We start from the raw sequence: 6,000 nt of genomic DNA, 5'->3' as shown, positions 1-6,000 counted from the left end.
AGGCAGGAGGAGGCTATCTAGAAAACAGTGTTACCAAACTGAGGGGCTGGTGTCTGCCTCAGCTTAGGAAGGAGCCAGAGTACATGAAGGGCCAGGAAGAGGCACTGGAAAGCAAGCCAGGCAGAGGCCCAGAAGCCCTAGATGGCGGGGCAGGGGCCAGGCAACAGCCCAATGGGCAGCCCTTGCCAAGATGCCAAGCTAAGTTAAGCTAATGTGCAGGGCATGCTATGTGAAGCATGTCTGGCTACATCACAGCTAACTTCCTGCCATTATTTAGCTAATATTCCAACATTCTCTGACAGGCATAAATTATTGATTTACCTCTATTCCATAGTCTGGTAATTCTCAAACTTGGATGTGCATCAGAGCACCTGGAGAGCTTGGTAAATCTCAAATCTATGAGCCCCTGCCCAGGTTTTCTGACTAAACCAGGCAGGGCTAGAGAATTTGTGCCTCACAAGTTTCCAGGTGATGCTGATGCTGCTCATCCAGCTGCCATACTTTAAGAACCACTGATGGGGGGACTTTCCTGGTGGTCCAGTGGTTAAGACTGGGTGCTCCCGAGGTTGGGGCTGCAGGTTTGACCCCTGGTTAGAGAACTAAGATCCCATGTGCTGCAGGGTCTGAGGCCAAAAAAAAAAAAAAAAGGTAAATTTATTTTGTAAAGCAACTATACTTCAATAAAAATTAATAATAGAAAAGAACCACTGATTCAGTCCATCTTTCCCTCAAACAGATGAAAAGAGCAGGACGGTAGGAGAAAGAAAAAAGAGAAAAGGGCCTGAGAAGAGGGAATATGTGACAATGTGGGCAGGGCAGTTTACTCTGTGGATACTGCGATTTCAGTGGCCATGGAAAAGTTAATTTTAAAAAAGTTTGTACCAGCTGATTGACGCAATAAATTTCATATGCAGAATTTATTGCACTGATTTGACAGTAAATACTTCTGTGAGAAAATACTCAGACATCATCAGTCTTTTGCGCTTTATTGTGAACAAGCTTAAACATTCATATCTATATGTAAAATTGTCAACTGTGAAAGAGACAGTTTTACCTCTTTATCTCCAATTTGGATGCATTTTATTTCATTTTCTTGCCTAATTACTCTGGCTGGAACTTCCAGAATTATGATGAATAGCAGCGGTAAAAGCGGACACCCTTATCTTGTTCCTGAGTTTGGGAAGATTTCTACTGAGTATGAGGTTAGTGGTAGGAAAATTCATAGCTGAGAAAGTTCAGAGGGTAAGGAATGGTGGGAGGGCATGAAGGGTGGGGATTGCCCGAAATTTGTTCATTTTACCCTTTGTGGGCTTGAGGCTGAGAGCTTTAAAAGTCAAGTTATCAAGCAAGATTTAAAGTTAAAACTAATTGCCTAGGTCTAGTTCCAGTTATTACTGCTCTAACTTGCAACAGCTGTGAAACCTTGAGCAAGGTTCTTAACTCTTCTGAACCTTAGTTTCCTTTTCCAGAAAATAAACCCGTGGGTGGTATGAGGTTATCTTGAGAGTAACACAGCTTTAAAGAAGGCCTAGCCTAACCACACAGGAGTCAGCCACCACTTTAAACTATTCAACAGTTAAAACCCACCACCACCTGCTAAGGCCCAAAATGAGACCTGACTCCTCTCCCACCTCAGCCCCCTTCCCTTTCTACACCCAGATCAGATCCAGGTTCCTTATTTTACTTCAGTGAACTGTTCACCTCATACTCTTATAAACCTCAAATCAAAAGGCATCCCCAGGATTTCCCTGGTGGTCCAGAGGTTAAGGCTCCATGTCTCCAATACAGTGGGCACTGGTTTAATCCCTGGTCGAGGAAACTAAGAGCCCACATGCTGTGTGATGCAACCAAAAGATTTTTTTAAGGCATCCCCACTTTACAGATAGGAAAACTGAGCTGTGGAAGAGTTTAAACCACTCATCCAAGGTCACATGGCTGATCAATGGTGGATCCAAGATCGTTCTCATCTGTCTGACTGAAGTGTTTCATCTTTCCACTTTTCTTTGTGATTCCCAACCCAGTAATTTTCACTGCACCACATGCTGGGAACCTTGATCTCTGCCAAGTGCACCCGCGATATCTCCACCCGAGCCTCTGCCTGGCCTTCCACTCTCTCCTTGCATATCCAGCCCCAGACCAGGAAGGGGGCATTCCTTACCAGCCTGCCCCTTCCCACTCAACACAGCACATACTCCCACAGCCTCCTGCTAGGCCGTTTGGGAAAGGTCTAAGCCCTGTAATTTATTCCTGTCACAGGAAACTTGAATATTAGTTAAATCACAACAGGAAACCAGCCATTCAGGGGTAATACAGTCAAACATTTCACTCAGTCCAAACATACCTGCGGAAGGGAAAATGATTCCGGCTGTCTTTGAAAGAATCCTTGAATTCTTTGTATTCCAGGCACAAGCACCTTATGTACTATTTTCAGAACAAAGGTTCTGGTTTGCACATTAAGCGTTTCTAACACGGTCTCAGTTAGAGGCAGTGGCACAGAGATCCCATCCACCGTGACCTCCTCCTCAGGAAGGAAAGGCACTGGGCTTCAGCCCCCAGAATGAGAAGCATGCAGGGTAGCCCAGCACCAGGATCCAAGAGTGCCTTGCACACCCCTTCTGGCCTTGCTGCCATGGGGAAATGCGGAGTTGGCGGGGTGGCTGGGTGAAGCCACAAGGAAGATAGCTGACTGCTCAGAGCTGCCTTCTGTCCTCTGCCAAAAGGTGGAAAAGCTGGGTGGAGCCAGAACTGGAATGAACATTAGTGAAGGATGCCAGAATTGTTGAGAAAGGGACCTGGGTGTCTTCACCTTTTTAAATGTTTTGTAAAGAATGTAATCGCAGTGGGAGTATTGAGACCACACTATGGGTAAGGAATGCAGGATGAGAGAAGAGGAATAATGATCTCATTCTGAAGTGTTTAAAAAAGCAAAGCTTTTTCAGTTAAGATACAGTTGTTATAAGTAATAGAAGCCATGGGCTTTTCTGGTGGCTCAGATGGTAAAGAATCCGCCTGCAATGCAGGACACCTGGATTCGATCCCTGGGTTGGGAAGATCCCCTGGTGGAGGGCATGGCAACCCACTCCAGTATTCCTGCCTGGAGAATCCCCATGGACAGAGGAACATGGCAGGCTACAGTCCATGGGGTCGTAAAGAGTCAGACACGACCGAGTGAATAAGAGCATGATAGAAGCCGTGATTAAGAATAGCCCAGGTCATCCTGATACTCATAGAACAGAACATAGGAGGTAGGACATGGCCTAGACACGTAACAGCACCTTCAAAACTCAGGCGTCTTTTGCCTTTTACCTCTTCCATCACCAAAATCTCACCCTTGCTGTTTTTCCACGTGGGTGTTGCCTTGTGGTCACAAGACGGCTGCCGCTGATCCAAGGATGCGATTCTTTGAAGGTAGGGCACAAAGAAGTATTTTTGGCAGAGCTTTTCTTTTCATAAGACTTACTCTCAGTGGAGAGGAAAACGTTCTCTATAAAACCCCAGAAGGTTTCCTTCATGTTTTATTAGCCAAACTTGGCCAGTTAGCCATGCCTAGCTACAAGGGAATCTGGGAAAGGAAGTACATGGCTTTTCAATTTCTGTCATTGAAAATAGGCAAGGGTTGGGGATGGCTTTGGAGTAGACAGCTAAGACTATCTGCCATAAGAATAAGTAGAAGTGTGGTTAAATAAAAATTCCCCTTGTAAGGCCAAAGAAAAGGTTTTAGAATATGTCTATAGTTTTAGTTTTTAACAAAAGGAAGTTTTGTATATCTCTATTATTTAAGGGAAAAAAGACAGACCTATGTATATGTGCATATTTCACGTCTATACAGTTTTTAAAAGCAGGACAGCTTCAGAGTCCTGCATTTCTTTGACACAATTTGTCCCAGGGGAAAATCATAAATATGTATAAAGTTGTATATGGATGTACCCATGTATTAGAGTGTGGTATGTGTGTGTATCTACAAGAGCAAGAAGGAGGAACAACCTGGCACATCCACTTTTTACTGCTCTGCCAGGCACCAAAGTTGGCTACAAGTTGGCCTGGAAGGGGCCCTGGACCTCTCCTTTTTGCGTTCTCCTTGGTGTGGTTTGCATCTTAACATGGACAAGATGAAGCCACTCTTTCTAGCTCTACCTTCATCCTTGTCCTTCCTGGGAGGGTCTGATTCATGCCCTCCCTGATACATTCAGAATCTCTGCCTTGTCTCAGCACTTGAGTCAAACCCAGCAGACCTGTCTCCTCCTTGCCCCAGGGTTGATTCCCTCCCAGGAGAACCCATACGAGGAAACTTCAGTTGAGTCACCACAAAAGTTCTCTCAAAATACCAGTCATTCCCCCCATTGATAGGGCCTCTCAAACTGAGATCCCTACTACAAATGAAAGCCAGTCTGAATCCCAGCTGGTGCAATGAGCGGCTTCACAGGCCAAGGAGCAGCAAATCTGGACCCTGAACCTCTCAATCCAGTTGAGGGAACAGCAAGGGAATAATCTCGTGGGACTGAAGTCTCTTCTTAGAGCCATGATATATCACGGCACTAAAGTTACTTGACTCTGCTGCTTGTAAAATGAAATGGGAATTATTCATTATGAAGGCTTGTGATTTGTTCATTAGCCTTAAAAAGGAATGTTAGTAAAAACAGCAGTTCAGTTCAGTTCAGTCGCTCAGTCATATCCGACTCTTTGCGACCCCCCCATGAATTGCAGCACGCCAGGCCTCCCTGTCCATCACCATCTCGCGGAGTTCACTCAGACTCACGTCCATCGAGTCAGTGATGCCATCCAGCCATCTCATCCTCGGTCGTCCCCTTCTCCTCCTGCCCCCAATCCCTCCCAGCATCAGAGTATTTTCCAATGAGTCAACTCTTTGCATGAGGTGGCCAAAGTACTGGAGCTTCAGCTTTAGCATCATTTCTTCCAAAGAACACCCAGGGCTGATCTCCTTTAGAATGGACTGGTTGGATCTCCTTGCAGTCCAAGGGACTCTCAAGAGTCTCCTCCAACACCACAGCTCAAAAGAATCAGTAAGGGTTCCTAAACCCATATAGGTGATTAAAGTGAACTACGTTTCACTTGCTCCTGATGTTGTAGGCAGAGTAAAGCTATCTTATTTGCTAAGGAAACACACAAATATATTTCCTAGCCAACTAAAATGCTAGATACTAAGATCATTTAGAGATTTATACTAAAAAAAAACAGTCTGTACAATGGAAATGAAACCTAGCCAGTGATGAAATTATTAAAGGTGACATAGCCTTGCAGGAACTATTGATTTTAAGGTCTCTCTAAGCTAATGAGAATGTTCCAAGCATAGAGCCAGAATTTTAGTGCTAGACGGAAGCTTTGAGATAATAGCATCGCTTGTCGAGTGCTTACTACGTGCTGGGTGCTGTCTTGGGTGTTCTGCATACTTAGGCAGCAACACAAGAAGTCCACACTGTTTTTCTTCCCACTTTTACAGATAGCGACTTGCCAAAGTCCAGCCAGTAAATGGTCAAGCATCAGGATTTGAGTCGAGTAGTTTAACTCTAAAGCCTGTGCTCTCTCACACCTCACAATAGCACAGTGTCCCACATTTTGAGGTGCTTTCTGCAGGCTGCAAACGAGTGAACTGGGTCAAGACAGATTTAGGCCAGAGAGAGGATTGCACAATGGTGTCCGTCAGTGTCTATGTCCTCAGGGAGAGCTGCAGTCTCCAGGAGCTCTCCAAGACTAGCAGATATTCCACCAAATTCCACCAGGAGTGGAATTTCCAAATGCAGATTCTTGAGCTCTTGCACACGAGAGAAGCAAGCACTGGCAGGCCCAGCACCCTGTGTTTTAATAAGCTTGTAGCTGTGCGGCAGGTGTAGAGGGTTGTCAGTGGGGCCCTGCTCTTTACGGGGAGTAATAACACAATACTGGACACAGATTCACTCCCCAGTAATAAACCTAGAGCCTCAAAACTAAAATTTGTTAAGGAAAAAAAATTAGGCTTCATAGGATAAAGTATCATTCAATGGC

The sequence above is a fragment of the Ovis canadensis genome, chromosome 9 (genome assembly GCF_042477335.2).
Source record: "Ovis canadensis isolate MfBH-ARS-UI-01 breed Bighorn chromosome 9, ARS-UI_OviCan_v2, whole genome shotgun sequence".
NCBI classification, from domain to species: domain Eukaryota; kingdom Metazoa; phylum Chordata; class Mammalia; order Artiodactyla; family Bovidae; genus Ovis; species Ovis canadensis.
The sequence above is the reverse complement of the archived record's forward strand: the minus strand, read 5'-3'. Positions refer to the sequence as shown.